This window comes from Chelonia mydas, chromosome 11 (genome assembly GCF_015237465.2).
Source record: "Chelonia mydas isolate rCheMyd1 chromosome 11, rCheMyd1.pri.v2, whole genome shotgun sequence".
NCBI classification, from domain to species: Eukaryota; Metazoa; Chordata; order Testudines; family Cheloniidae; genus Chelonia; species Chelonia mydas.
In genome coordinates, this window is record NC_051251.2 from 1685557 (window position 1) to 1701390 (window position 15834).

Consider the following 15834-nt stretch of genomic DNA (forward strand, 5'->3'; position numbering starts at 1 on the left):
CCTTCCCCACTCTGAACTCTAGGGTACAGATGTGGGGATCCACATGAAAGGCCCCCTAAGTTTATTCTTACCAGTTTAGGTTAAGAACTTCCCCAAGGTACAAACTTTGCCTTGGCCTTGAACAGTATGCTGCCACCACCAAACTTTTTAAACAAAGAACAGAGAAAGAGACCACTTGGGGACAACCCCCAAGCCCTACACCCCCTTTCCTGGGGAAGGCTTGATAATAATCCTCACCAATTGGTACAGGTGAACACAGACCCAAACCCTTGGATCTTAAGAACAATGAAAAATCAATCAGGTTCTTAAAAGAAGAATTTTAATTAAAGAAAAGGTAAAAGAATCACCTCTGTAAAATCAGGATGGAAAATACTTTACAGGGTATTCAGATTCAAAACACAGAGGATCCCCCTCTGGGCAAAACCTTAAAGTTACAGAAAACAGGAATAAACCGCCCTGTTAACACAGGGAAAATTCACATCAAACAAAAGATAAACTAATCTGCCTTGCCTGACTTACCTATACTGGTTGCAATATTGGAGACTTGGATTAGGATGGGTTGGAGAAGATGGATTTCTGTCTGGCCTCTCTCAGTCCCAAGAGAGAACAATCACGTAAACAAAGAGCACAAACAAAAGCCACCGCCCCCCCTCCCAAGATTTGAAAGTATATTGTCCCCTTATTGGTCCTTTGGGTCAGGTGCCAGCCAGGTTAGCTGAGCTTCTTAACCCTTTACAGGTAACAGGATGTTGCCTCTGGCCAGGAGGGATTTTATAGCACTGTATACAGAAAGGTGGTTACCCTTCCCTTTATGTTTATGACACCCTTAATGCTTGAGTTGGAAAGACGCCTGCCGTTATCTGGGTGAAATGTGCAGAGTCGCTGGCTGAGCCACTGGGGAGTGCTGCCTTCTGAGCTGGCTGCATTCTTGCTGCTTCTTGTGTGGCATTTTGGGGCGGGCAGCTAGTTGCCTGGGCTGTGGTAGAGGCAGAGCAGGAAGGGATGGTGGCTGCCTGGATCTGTGGGGCTCTCTGGAAGGAGCAGGTTGGGGGGCAGCTCTCTCCCTACTGAGGGTTAATACTTGCCGAGTGCTCCTGTTGCCTGTATTCTGAGGAGTGACATATACAGGGAAGTAGAGTGATTGCTCAATGCCACTGGCTGGGACAGCGTGTCCCAGCTGCTGGGATCCACTCTGGGTCCTTGGACTTGGTCTCTGTTTCATTGGCAGAGAGGTCTGAGCAGCCAGCGCATGAGTCAGAGGCGTAGCTGGGTGTGCGTGTGCTGTCAGTCCTGTTCCTCTGTCGCTCTGCCTGTGCTCCTTGCGTGTGCTGTTAGCCCAGAGGCCAGGAGCCTTGCAGAGCGCTCTGTAGGAGCCTGTCGTACCTGGCCTGGGGAGAGCTCTCTGGCTGCACATGCTCACTGGTGGGGCTGGGCCAATGCGTGCAGGAGAAGGGAGCAGGTTGGGTGGGGTCGGAAGGGGCATGTCAGGAACAGGGCGGGGGGCCCAGCGGAATGGGGTGAAGGCAACAGTGCAGGGAGGCTGCTCTTGGCCACTTCCGTACTGGGGAAATTTACCAAGAGATCACCTGTTCTGACAACAGCTCAGCTGAACCTGTGAACCCTAATGTAGACAAAGGCCCTCCAGTCAAAACTGCCTTTACTCCTCTTCTAGTTAAACCAGCTGCTTCCTGAGGTGAGATGTAGAGCAAGGGGCAAGGAGGCTGTGGTCCAAAGTCCAGTTTCGTTTGCTGCTAGGTGACTCATGGCTCTGTCTGGCATCCCTGCAATTGTTTGGCTTTTTCTCAAAAGTTTTTTTTACTGGCTAGTTGTTTGGGCAAGTGGCTGCTGAGGCTTCCTGGCTGAAGAGGAAGAAGGGAAATGGGAGGAGTGCTAAAATACATAGAATCTGCTGTCCCATATTCATTACAATCTGTAACTTGGTTTAGCACATGTGCCTCCCCCCCCCACGTCTCCAAAATCAGACACACACACTGTGAAGAACTTGGGATTTTAAAGGAAAGCTCCAGAGATTCTGATCATTGCACTGATTTATAAACCAGAGCAATCACTAGAACACTAAAATTGTTAATTGTTCAAGAACAAATGGAGATAAACTGGGCAGGCATGAATGTAGGCTGGGAATTAGAAGACAGTTTCTGACCCCCAGTAGGAGGAGTGGGGGCAAGACACCTTTCTGGTTTTAAAATGGAGCTTGATAAATTTATGAATGAGATGATATGATGGGGTCGTTCTGTGATAGTAGCAGACTGGACCTGTTGACCCAGGAGGTTCCTTCCAGTCCAGTGTCCTACGTTCCTATGTTAATAATGATTCAGAGAAGGCAGAAGTTCTCAATAAATATTTCTATTCTGTATTTGGAAAGAAGCGGGATGATGGACTCATGCCGTATAAGGATGACGAAATATATTCCAGTCCTTTTGTGCTAACTAGCAGAGCCCAGGAGGGGGTACCAGTGAGGGGGTCTGGTACATACCACCAAATCAAACCAGAGAACAGGATGAGTTACTTCTTAAGCACCTGTCTGTAATGTGTGTATGGGGGCAATTGTGTTATCATGGGGAACTTCAATCTGTGAGACATCTGCTGGAAGTCTTCTGTAGCCAATAGAAAACATCACTGGAGTTTCTAAAAAATATAGATGATAATTTCCTAACGTAAAAGGAGTTGGAGAGGAGTACTTGTGGCACCTTAGAGACTAACAAATTTATTAGAGCATAAGCTTTCATGAGCTACAGCTCACTTCATCAGATGCATACAGTGGAAAATATAGTGGGGAGATTTTATATACACAGAGAACATGAAACAATGGGTGTTACCATACAGACTGTAACAAGAGTGATCAGGAAAGGTGAGCTATTACCAGCAGGAGAGCTGGGGGGGGAGGGGGGGAGACCAGAGCTTATGCTCTAATAAATTTGTTAGTCTCTAAGGTGCCACAAGTACTCCTTTTCTTTTTACAGATACAGACTTACACGGCTGCTACTCTGAAACCTGTCATAAAAGGAGTTGTATCTGGTATGGGGAAACTCCATATTGGACCTTGTTATAACAGGTAAAGATGAATTAATCACTGGACTGGAAGTTGGTGATTGCCTAGGGACCAGTGATTATAATCTGTTTACATTCCATGTGGGCAAACAAAGGACAGTACCAACCATAAATATATATTCTTGGCACTTAAAAAGGGCTAATTCCTAAGGCGGAGGAAAACTGTGAGAAAAATTGACTGAGAGGAAAAATTTAGACAGAAGAATGGGAATGAAAATTGGGTGTTTTAAAAAAAGTGTTTATTAGATGGCCAAAAAGCCATGATTGAACAATTGAGAAAGATTGACAACTTTGGCTCAGTGGTGAAGAGAAGGCAGCAATTAGAAATAAAAAGCAATATATAACAAATGGAAAGAAAAGGAAGTAGCTGTCAATCAGTATAAACTGGAAGTTATGAAGTGCAGAAAATTGATAAGGTAAGCTAAAGACATCAAGGAAGAATCCCTCGCTGGCAGGGCTAAGGACAATAAGAAGGAGTTTAAGAATATTAGAAACAAAAGAAATCTTAGCAATGGTATAGGCCTATTGCTAGGTGGAGATGGTAAACTTATTAATAATGATGGAGCGAAAGCAAAAGTGATCTATAAATATTTCAGTTCTTTATTTGGAAAGAAGCACGATGATGTGCTCATATCACGTGAGGTGATTAGCTGAGGATGATAAAGTAACATCCTCCTCACTTACGAATGAACTGAAAAGTAAACAAGTACTATTCAGTTCATTCGTAAGTGAGGAGGATGTTAAACAGCTACTAGGGGTAAACATTTTAAAATCAGCAGGCCCAGATAACTTGTATCCAAGAGTCATAAAAGAGCTAGCTGAGGATCTCTCTGGCCTGCTGATGTGAATTTTTAATAAATCTTGGAATATCAGGGAACTTCCAGAAGACTAGTAGAGTGCTAATGTTGTACCAATATTCAGGAAGGGCAAGTGAGATGACTCTGATAGTCAGCCTGACATCATGCCTGGGCAAATTAATGGAAAAGCTGGGATCAAACTCCCAAGGAAGTGTTGGATTCTCCATCTCTTGATGGCCTCTTATCCAGGCTGGATGCCTTTTTGGAAGATATACTTTAGTCATAAGTTATTGGGCTCAATACAGGAGGAACTGGGTGAAAAACAAGGGCCTGTGATATAAGGAGATCAGAGCAGATAATCTGTTGGTTTCTTCTGGCCTGAAGCACTGCGAATGCGTGAAACACAACTTTAAATTGTCATCAGTTTAATCACAACTATGAATATTTGCCGGTTGGAGAGGACTATCATCTTGACTGTGGTGATGCAGGGTAGGGTTGACTTGGCATCCCCAGTGGAAAGCACTGGAAATCGGAGACTTCTCTTCCCACAGCTTTGTAAGACTGGTTGCCGTGGCTTTTTAACTGCGAAGCCAGCTCTCTCAGCTGTACTTTCTGGATTGGTTCCTTGCTGGGAAGAATGGCAATCTCCAGTGCGAGAGAGACCTATCCCATTCATTGAATGGAGGTTGTGAAGTAGGGACAGGTACACCTGAGATTGGCTTTGATGGTTGCTGTTGAAATATGTCTTCTCCCTGGGTATGTGCTCACTTAGCTGCCCAGGGTGTTCTGAGTAATCTGGGGAGTTTTCCATCAAAGTCCTGGGCTTATTTATAAATGTAGGAAATGTCTCTCATGGTGTTTGGCAAGAATTCATTCACGAGCAGCTGCTGGGAGCAGGCAGAGCAGTAAGCAACTAGGGGAAAAAAGGCAGAGCCCAAACCAAGACAGACCCAACAGCTTTTGTTAGCACAACAAGCCAGTGGTGATGGGAAAGAGTAAATAATGAGCCTCTTTCAGCACTGTCCAGCTTCACTGGAGTCAAAGGGTCCAGACCGTCAAAGATATTTGGGCACCTTAAGATGCAGCTAGGAGCCTAGTGGTGCCTAAATACCTTTACAAATCTGGCCTAGGGCCCCTTGAGCTCTGTGTGAAGCTAGACCTAAATTCTGTGGCAAGGTCCCTGTCTTCCCACCCTGCTCTCTGAAATGTTGGGGCAGCTTCATTTATACTAAGAACGGGCTTTGTTAATGAACGAACTAGGAGCACGAACGACAGTGCAGCTCCCACTCTCCTCCCCGGCTTATTTATTACATTCACTTTATTTTACACTGTCTCCCCTTTCTCTGTTTCAAAGCACCACGGATTTTTATGTTGGCAATGCACAGTGGCGTCGTGGATGTGGGTAGGGTTGAAGCCAGTGGGGCTGGCAGCTGGGAAGGGGGCAGTTGAGGCTTTGGCACCTGAGGAGAGGCAGTGGGGATTGTTCTCCAGGTCATCTGCAGATGCATGCACACGTCCCTGCATGGATTGTGAGCTCCTTGGGGTGGGGACTGTCTCTCTGGGATGCATCTGCAAGTGCCCAGCACACTGGGTCTGGAGCCAGCAGGTGCTACTGCAGTACAGACCAACAACAGTACACTCACTCTGCCTATGGAAGCGCACCTTTGTGGCCATGAGAGTGCATTGCCCCTGTTGGGGAGGTGCATGGTGCTGAGGCCTTGCAAGCGGTTGTCTAGATTTAGGGGGTGTTCTGTTCCCTTCAGTGCTGTGTGGTGAAGGACAGCATGCTGCTCTGGGTTACTGCGTGACTGGCCCCCTGGTGGGTCAGCATGGTGCTCCTGATGCTGGTGATGGCAGCAGAGCCCTGGTGTGCTTCCCAGTTCTTGCCGAGGAGTGCACTCCTGAATCAGGAGGTGCCTGTTGAACCTCCCCACACTCCTGCTCTCACCCGCAGCACAGACTGGCCCTTGTTCACTCACTGCAGGTTGTTGGCACGAGGCCTCCTGTTCCCGGTACATGAGCGTGGGATTAGCGAAGCATCACATGGGGGCTGTGTAATGGGCCAATGTGTGAGGGTCGAGCTCCCGTGACCGTGGAGGTGGCAGGCCCAAGCCAGCACAAACTGATGCCAGGATGGGTGAATCGGTGTCCTTTGGACATGGTCCCAGTGGTGGTTGTATTTTTAGGCTTTTATGTGTTCTCATCACTATGGAATCTGAACATGTCACAAACATCACCCCATTTTACAGGTGGGAAACCGAGGCATGGAGGCAAGGCGACTTTCCCAAGGTCTCGCAGGGAGTCTGGCAGAGCCAGGAATAGAGCTCAGATCTCCTGGGTTACAGCCCAGTGCCTTAACCACAGAACCATCCTCTGTCTCTGTGGTTGGTGACCTATTCTGTGAGCTAGTTTAGGGGTCTTTTTGGCCTTAAAGCACTTAGGCGCCTGAAGCTTTTTAATTTGGTTTGGGTTTTTCCCTTCCAGATCTCTGCCTGCTTAATACCAGCTGGTCAGCAGAGAACATGCCAGGTCTGGGTAGCGGCGGGGCCTGCTTCCTGCTCCCCACCCCGCTGCCCTGGAGGAGCCCTGGGCAGTAGGGGAACATTGCTCCTGGATGTGGAATTTAGTGCTACATTGTACAGTGCCCAGCTGTCACACAGGGGCAGCAGGTTCCTCTCTCCAGTAACCCCCCGAAGCCTTGAGGGAAGCCCGGGCCTGTGGAGCCAAGGTTGTTTTGGCTGCTCTGCACCAATAGAGCAGCAATCAAGCCTGCTCGGATAAACACGCCGATACAATCAGTTCAACTATAGACCCCCGTGCTCCAGGATGTTTCGCCGTGAATATTTTTATCTGCTGTGGCCGGTGCACCCGGTGGCTGCTGTGTTGGGCCTCTGGCCGTCCTGCGCACTTGGCTTGCAGAGCAGGGCTTCGGCAAACAGGATGTGGAAGGTTCACAGGTCGACCTGGGCTGAGCTCGGAGGATGTGCCATCAAAATAAGCAATGCTGAATAGGAAGATAAACAAACAGCCAGCTTCCAGCGCACTGCTGGCGGAGGCAGACAGGGCGAGCGGGGAGCGCAGTCAGGGAGTTCGTGGGGTGGCTGAGAGCACTACCTGCTGACGTCAGGGAGACCGGGGGTCGCAGTGCAGTGCCGTCCTTTCCCACCCCGGAGGCATTAGGCTGGGAGAGGGGCCAAGGAGGCGGAGTTTCCCTCACTGTGGCAAGGCAGTCACCCTCCAGGCAGCATGGGGAGACCGGGTCTCATGGGCAGGGAACCTGAGAGACAGGTGGAGCCTGTGTCCTTGAAGGAGAAGAGATGAGGGTCTTAGCGCTTGAGAGGGGAGAGGCCTGTGCATTAGGTCAGTGTTGCATGGATCTCCCAACAAGCTACTGAGTCTGATGTGTGGGCTGGGGTCTAGGGCTGGAGGAATGTCTGTCTGGGGGAGCCCCTCTGGCCCCCAGCTGCAATGTGTGGCAGGGGTTGGAAGTGCTGGAGGGGGCAGTAGAAGAGAAGAGCCTTGCGTCATTCACAGGTCAGGAGTGAGGCGTACTGGCTGGCCCAGCCCAGCCCCTGCCTGCACTCTGCCTGACTCCCCCCGCCCTCTGCCTCTCCCTTTGTATAAGCACTAAAAATAAGCCCATGGAGAGAAGTGGCCTGTGTTTGTTTAAGAGCTGAAGCCGGTGGTGGGCCGCGTGTTACACAGGGTGGGGACAGCAGCCCTTAAACACGAGCCAGCTTCGGGCAGCAGGGGAGGAAGCAACCGTCTGCCTACTTCCTAAGGGGAATGGTTTTAATTAGCACAAGGTGGTTGTGGCTTTGCAGCTGTGGCTGGTCAAGAGCAGGACCTCCTGCAGGGCATGGCACTGGGCACTGCAGGGCTGCTTGATGGGCGCCATGCACAGGTGCGGTGTGGCACTGCGACGTACCTTCTCCTCTCTCATGTGCTAGGAGTCTTCGGGTGAGAGGTGCTATTAATGGTTTTAAATCCCCATTTTCCCCCCTCCCCTCTGCATGGCCTCCACCGCTCAATAAGACTCCCAGCGTGGGGGCCTAGGATGTGGGTCAGGGAGGGAACTGCTGCCACTGCTGTGATCCCTGGGCTCTTCCCTCTCGCATCTGTTTCATTTCCTTGTGTCTTCCCAGGAGCGACATTGTGGGCTCCACACTGAGCTTCCTGGGGAGGATGCTGAATTCCGATCTGGGTGGTTCCATCCCATAAACCCTCGGGGCTGGAACCCCAGTCAGCCAGTGGTGTCGCTCCCTCGTCTTGGCTTGTTGTATGCAACCTCAGAAATCAGTTGTGAACCTGGAAGGACATGAGCAGTAGTGACCTGGCAGACGGGGACCAGGTGGCCTGGCCTTGGTATAGCTGAGCCAGGGCCCTTTGGACCTTGCCAGGCCAGGGTGGGGTTCTTTCTCTAGCAGATTAGCTGTTGGCTACTTGGGAAATGTAGCAATCCTGCCTGTTCACCTTAGTGTGAGTGTCTCGTACTGTCCCGGCCCTCACTGGTTACCCAAGCTAGACCCAATCTGTCTGTGTCCCGCTCTGATGGGGTGATCTCTCACTTTCGTGACTTCCTGTGGCCATCAGAGCGGTTGAGTCATGAAGCCGGAGTTACGGAAGGTATTCTCCATGTTGCAGAAATGAGCCAGCCTTGTTTAAAGCTTCTTGCCCCTGCTTCTCAGCCTCTTGCCACATGTGTGGGCCTCGGCGGGGGCACAGCTTGGGTAAGAGAGCACGTGCCTGTCTGTTTGTACTGTGCAAGTGTGTGTGGGTGGGGGTATGCCAAGGTGAGACCATGTTGGCATAAGTGTGTGTATGCCAGGGAGAGCATGTGTGTGTGCAAGTGGGCCAGTACAAGAGCATGTGTGCAAAGGGACATGTGATTTATTGAAGGTGGGGAGGTATGAGTGTGTGCTTTGCCAGTGCAAGGATGAGTGCAAAGGCACGTGTGTGAGATCACACGTGGGGCTGTGCAAGGGGAGAGTCTGCTTGAGAGGGCACGGAGGACTGCACAAGGGTGCGTGTCAGTGCGTGACTGTGTGTGTGAGTCCGTGCGTGGGTACACGGTCTGTGCAAAAGCACACACGGGTCCATGCAGGCTTTTATGGGGGTCTCTGGGAGGGCGCATGTCGTGGGGTGCAGGGCGAGGAGCAATCTCAGCCCCCTTTAACTGTGCTGCATAGCTAGCACCAGAGTGGGTTTGGGGAGTGATCCTGGCCCCTGCGGTGTGGAGCCTGAGCTCTGGCCTCTCCCCATCTGTTTGCCATTAAGGCATGTGGCAGATGGTGGAGCGGCTTTATTTATTTATTTATTTAGGCATAATCAGGTGAGGCGGGAACTTGGCCGGCACTTGCATTCCCAGCCGATGCAGGGGAACCACAGGCCGTTTACACAAGTGGTGAGTCAGCGGAGCTGCATGCTGCTAAAACCAGACTCGGCACAGCAGCCCCAGGGCAGCAGGCTGCCCGAAATAGAGCCCAGACCATGGGCAGGGAACAAGCCCCCAGGAGCAGGGCTGGGACCAGGCTGGCTGCGGGCCTAATGGTTGTGATTCCAGCAAGCTCTGTGTCCCCTCCCCCTCCCTGCTCTAAGGGCTGTTCTTGGGACGCTTGAGTCACCGCGGTGAGTGGGCTGGCTGGAGGGATGTTCCACTAGCATGTTCCTTCCTGGGCGGGGTGGGGGGGCCCGAGGCTTAACCCCCGGTGACTGCGGCAGCGGCTGTTCCACAGTATTGGAATCCCTCTTCGCGCTGGTTGCACAGCATGTGTCCTGCGGCATGTGGTAAGGTGAGCCATCCAGACCCCACAGCACACATGTCATGAGCCCAGTGGCCCAGCCCTGGTCCCACATTGCTGCTGCTTTGCCCCGTCCCAGACCAACCTCTGCTTCAGCACCTTCCCTCCCAGACCAGCTTATGCACTGTGGGCTTGACTTTGCCACCCCGACTCAGGTTCTGTTGACCTCAGCAGGAGCTTTGAGTAAAGATTGAAGGGTTGGACCATACACAATGTAGACATTCGCAAAAAAAGAAAAGGAGGACTTGTGGCACCTTAGAGACTAACCAATTTATTTGAGCATGAGCTTTCGTGAGCTACAGCTCACTTCATCGGATGCATTCAGTGAGAAATACAGAAGATGTTTTTATACACACAAACCATGAAAAAATGGGTGTTTATCACTACAAAAGGTTTTCTCTCCCCCCACCCTACTCTCCTGCTGGTAATAGCTTATCTAAAGTGATCACTCTCCTTACAATGTGTATGATAATCAAGGTGGGCCATTTCCAGCACAAATCCAGGTTGCTTCTCCTAGTACTGAGAAAAGCCCCCTCTGGGGCACAACGGACGTGGTAGCTGATGAACAGCCACTTGGCCGTGCTCTGCAGCCTGTTAGGCCAGGAGGTGAAGGAGAATTCTGTATCTAGTTGAAACTGAAGGGGTGGTGGTATAGGGGAGCAGAACAGAGTATGACCAGAACACCAGGGCTGGCATCCTGATTCCTGGGGAAAATGTGCACAGATAGCTGTGGACTTAGGTTTCTATATGGTCTGAAATCCAGAGCCAGTTTGAGCATGTGCAGGGCCCACTCCTCTGTAACTATTCCCCACACCACTCCCGGGGCTGGTCATCAGGATGCTTTGTTGTATGAATCATAATAAATGAAGAACAAGAAGAGTGAGGGCAAGTGCAGGCTGGGAGAAGGGGGCCAGACTGGTGAGGGGAAGGCCAGGCATGTGCGTGGGCACGGGGCATGCATAGCTGCAGAGGAGCAGCTCATGGAGTGATTGATCTTGTGTCAGCGAGGTGTGGTTTGAGCCAGTGCCAGGTCTGAACTCAAATGGGAGCACTGAAGGGGGAAAGCCCTGCTCAGAGCCCCCATCCCCCTCCAGAATGCTGTGGGCCTGGAAGACTTTGGGAGGAGAGATTCCTCCCAGATCTCCTTCATTCCTCCCTTTTGTCCCCAAACTCTGGCTGTGCCTCCCTCAGTCTACTGCAGCTTGTCTGGAGCCCAGGAGGGCACTGCTGGGTCCTTGGAGTGGTGCTGCGTTGAGGTGCTAGTTAGGCCCAGTGTTGCTGGGTATGTGGCTGACAAACCTGTGGCTCAAACAGCTGGGAGCAGTAATGGGGAAGGCACAGTACAGGGCAAAGCAGCCAGGCCTCACTGCCCCACTGAGACCTCTCACTGCCCCAGGGGTGGACCAGGGCACTAGTCCAGAGCTCTAGAGCTGGGAAATTCATCCCGGCCCATCCAGCTCGCCCCCAAGGCCGATGCAAAGTTAAGCCTATTGTATACCCCTAGCCCTTTGCCTAGTCTGGTTTAAGGCTAGGGCTGTCTCTCTTCCCTGTGGGGACTGGTTGGATAATGATGTTTGAAGAGTGAACTGAGCCCAATGGCAGCGCCCTTGCAGGGTTTACTAGAGGGACCATGTGATCCATCGGCTGCACTTTCTTTCATAACTTTGCTAAAGGAGACTGTAGTGGAGCAGACCCGGCCTGGCCCAGCCCACTATCCTGGATGGGTGGGAAGGGCAAGGTGAAAACAGCCCCTCTCACACTTTGTGTGTGTGTGTATAGAAGAGCTGTGGTTGTGGTATTGTATTGGTAGGAGAGAGATCCTGGATGCCAGGAGAGGCAGTGTGTCCTATTGGAAAGAGCCCTGGACAGGGACTCGGAAGAGCTGTGATCTATTCGTGTTCTGCAGCTGGGTGCCCTGGGCAAGTCCCTTCCCCTCTCTGTGCTCTGTAGAATGGGGCAGTGATACTGACCACTTTGTAAATTGGCACATAAGAATATTATGAGGAGGAAGGTGTGGGTCCAGGGCCCTGTGGGAGTTTCTTTGAATTGCTTCTGGTTCTGTGCAGGGTGCAGCTAGGCAGGGGAAGCCCAGGGTCTCTGCATGCTGGAGCAGATGGTGTAAAGAGGAGAGGGGTGGAATTCCCAAGTCCTGGGGAACGCCTTGCAGAAGGGTCATTCTGTATGGATAGGAAAGACTGTGCTTTAATCATAGAATCACAGACGATAAGGGTTGGAAAAGACCTCAGGAGGTCATCTAGTCCAACCCCCTGCTCAAAGCAGAGAGGACTCTGCTGTTGACACAGAAACTAAGCAGGTTTGGAGAAGGTTATTTAAACTGCAGTGTGGAGGGAGCGGCAGTAGGTGCTGGGCAGCGCTTGGGGGAGCAGGGAGATTTGAATGTTAAGGAATGAGATGGTGGGTGAAGTATATTGCTTTTTGGGTTTGCTTTTAATGTTTGGGACTGGTGCACTGCACTGTCATGGTGATAGGTGCTCCAGGAATGGGTGAAAACACTGGGGTTAGTCCTTGTTCTCTCCCAAGCATCTCTTCGGCCCCATGGACTCCTCTCTTTATTGCTCTGCTTGCTAGAATTGAACCTTTCACTTAGGCTATGTCTATACTAGCACTTTTGTCGGTAAAACTTTTGTTGGTCAGGGGTGTGAAAAAAACACATGCCTGACAGACATAGGTTTCACCAACAAACACGCCGTGTGGACAACGCTTTGTCAGCAGGAGACGCTCTCCTGCCGACATATATACAGCTGCTCGTTGTGAGTGGTTTAATTGTGCTTGCGGGAGAGCTCTCTCCCATCTGCATAGAGTGGCTACATGGGAGACCTTACAGCCGCACAGCTACAGCGTTACAGCTGGGCTGCTGTAATGTCTGTAGTGTAGACATAGTAACATTTGCAGTTTCAGTTACTTGTTGTGGAGCCATCACAGCATTGCTGTTTCCTGAGGGCCCGTCTGCCTGAGTCTGCAGCCACACAAGATGCCCTCTGTCAGGGACAGTTTAGGCTTAATGCTGTCTCACATGCCTAAGCTTTGGAATCACTTCCCCTGTCACTGACATGCAGCCAGTGCTGGGGTGGAGTGCAGCAGCTATTAAACAGCCACACAGCAGTGCTTCCTGGCTCTTAATGGGGGGAGGGGACTCTCCTATCCAGCTGAAATTGCAGGGGCAATGCAAGGTGAGCAGAATGCAATTTTCCACTTTGGGCTTTGCCAGGATTATGGTGTAAACATTGCTAACAAAACCAATCCCTTCATGTTGGCTGGGGGAAGCGTGGCAGACCAGGTGCCCCCACTAAAGACATGAAACCCAAAGGGTCCCAGAAATAGTAGGGACCTACCTTCCAGTCACCAGGGCCTGAGCCGTGGTGCCGCATAACCCCCTGCTTCTGGCACTGTGTATTTTACCAAGTGCTTGCAGGAGCCCTACATAGTGTAAATGACCATGTCATGTCGTCCCACTCTGAATCTCTCCATTGGCTCGCCCTTTCCCATCACATCAGCTCTGAAATTTTTGGTCTTGTTGTCCAACCCCACCTGCTGGAACTGCCTGGCCTGGCTTGCTGAGTCAGTGAGTTGTACTGTGCTAAGGACTGCCTTACAAAGCAGACAGCATGGAGAGAACTGCAGTGCTGTGCACATGGCTGAGCTGTCCGCCTCGCTGTCAGCCTCCTTGTCACACCCATCCCGTCCCCACTGTTTCACTTGCTGTGTCATGTCTCAAATTGGGATTGCAAACTCCTTGGGGCAAGGACCATCTCTTCTGTGCAGTGCCCAGCACCCTTTTTGGTTCTATAAAATAATAATCAGGGTGTTCCCTGAAGTGTCCCTGCTCGGGAGCAAGGCCCTTTCCTTTGCTAGCTCCTCTCCTCCCTTCCTGCCCATCCCCCACCAGTTGTATTCCACTCCTCTTTATGTACACAGCTTCTTTTCTCTGTGCTAGTAGGGCCGCTTCCCAAATCCCACGCTGCTCTGAGTGACTGGTGTGCCAGTCAGTGCCGAGAGGTGGAGAGCATTGTCCACATCAGCTGGGCACATCTGTGCAGGAAGTGACACAACCATCGACGTTTTGTGCCCTAGTGGGGTGCAGTATTAGATATAATCTGAGCCTCTGAATTTAATCCGGTCTAGTGGCCCCCAGCAGTTCTCTTAGCCTTCCTGTGGTTGCCTGCTCCACGCTGTGTATGTATTTATCTGTGTAAGGAAACAGGGCCATTCATGTATTTCTCTGTCTATTTATACCTCTCCCTTTCTGTATTTAGTGTATGCTAGGCAGAGAGGGCAGATTATGCCTGGCTGAGTGATGTTCTTGGCTCCAATGCTGGCTGGAATTTCGTCTTGGAATGTGTCCTGAACCACTCTAAAAACACAAATAAATCTGTATATGTGTGTGTACACACACACACACACACAAATATGTAGACAACTTATAGAGAGACATGTGTATATAAGATATTTATACATTTTACTGCTTACATGCTTTCATACAAATACATACGGGGGCTTCAGCGAGTCCAACACCTCATGATCAAAGGGCCACGTGGCTTTCCATTGGAAACCAGGGAATTATTAAAATACATAAATACATGTGGTCGATAGTCTCCCATTTCCTTCTCTTGGGGGGCTGAGAACACCCCTTTGTCTCCCAATGCTGCTCCCCAGCAGACTGACTCTGCTGTGGCTGTGTATTGCACAATATTCTGCTCCCATTGATCCACCCTCCACCCTTCCCCATAATACAGCACTAGCAGCTCCGGTGGTACCCGCCAATTCTCCACCCAGTGCTAACCGGCCCTTAGTCAGTTTCCTGCTCTGCATGTCTCTGAGTAAGGTGTCTGTTACCCATGATTCACAGGCTTGTTCAGGACTTCCTGGAAGATGGGGAGTTTCTGTTGAATTGATCCATGGATACCCAGATTATAGCAGGTTTCAGAGTAACAGCCGTGTTAGTCTGTATTCGCAAAAAGAAAAGGAGTACTTGTGGCACCTTAGAGACTAACCAATTTATTTGAGCATAAGCTTTTGTGAGCTACAGCTCACTTCATCGGATTATAGCAGTTGGTTGTTCAAGGAGTATAACAAGGAGAGGTCAGATGAAAACAAGACAGGGAAAAATGAGATTGAATGTCAGGTAAAGATTCTTAATGGCTGTGTGATGAGTGTTCTGAGCTGCTGAGTCATCCCTGAGCCCCAGTGGTCTGAGTGCTCTGACTCTGCGCCTGATGAGTCATTTGAGGTAATTACCTGCGAGTCCTAAGGGTCCAGCCAACCCATAAGCAAGGGTCTAATTGGTGACCCAAAGGCAGGTATATTGGCTCCTAATGAAAGCAGCCACTTCAGTCTGCTCAGTGTCTCTACCTTATTGGGCATACTCGTGGTTACCTAGTAATTCTAACAGACTGCTCCTGCCCCTGTCCAGCCTGTACCTGCTTCTGCACAAGCCAGGGCCAGTCGCCCAGCTGTTCTGACAGGCTGTGAGGGAGGTGGTGGAAGCTACCTCAACTGGGGCAGTTACCCTGGGTTGGATGAGGTGCTGGAGAATAAGCCTGCCTTGGCTGAGGGGCATGGACTGGATGGGACCCAGTGGCGATTTTCCATCTTGTGACTGAGAAGCCTGAAAATCTCATAAATATAACACTACAAGTTAGTTCAGAATTTCAGATTGATGTATGTAGAACAGCTGAACTTGGAAACTTGGCCTCTTAGCAGCCCTCACTGAGGAGTGTGTCCCTGGCTGAGTTTGGGAGAAAACCACAGTGGATTGGTAATGGAGTTAGTAATGTTGGCAGCTGTGCATGTGCAGGGGAAAGCTTGTTCGAAGCGGGGGGTGGACATGGAGATTTCCCGACACGTGCTCAGGCTTGGGCTCAGTTATCCAGTGGTGTCAGTTCTTGTGGTAGTTGATGTTTTCTCTAAAGCCTCAGCTTCTGGAGTCATGTGATTATGGGAGGAAACTCAGCTTTCATTTTTTTTTTTTAAATGAAAATTGGTAGCCCTGCTGGTTGTGGAGGGAAGCTTGAAAACAGGACTTGAATGGAACCTAAAGACTCAAAAACCAGAAGGCAAAGAAAAAGACCTCACATTTATAACAAATGGCATGATTTTTTCGGCCTGACTCATGATTTGGCATGGGGTTGGCAGTAATGCTTATCACT

At 50.5% G+C, this 15834-nt stretch overlaps 1 protein-coding gene across 1 annotated transcript in view; it reads left to right on the top strand.

The window, feature by feature from the left end:
* The window catches only part of NHEJ1 (non-homologous end joining factor 1), a 137787-nt gene that overhangs the window by 16736 nt on the left and 105217 nt on the right, over positions 1-15834 (top strand). The gene's annotated exons all lie outside the window — the stretch shown is intronic.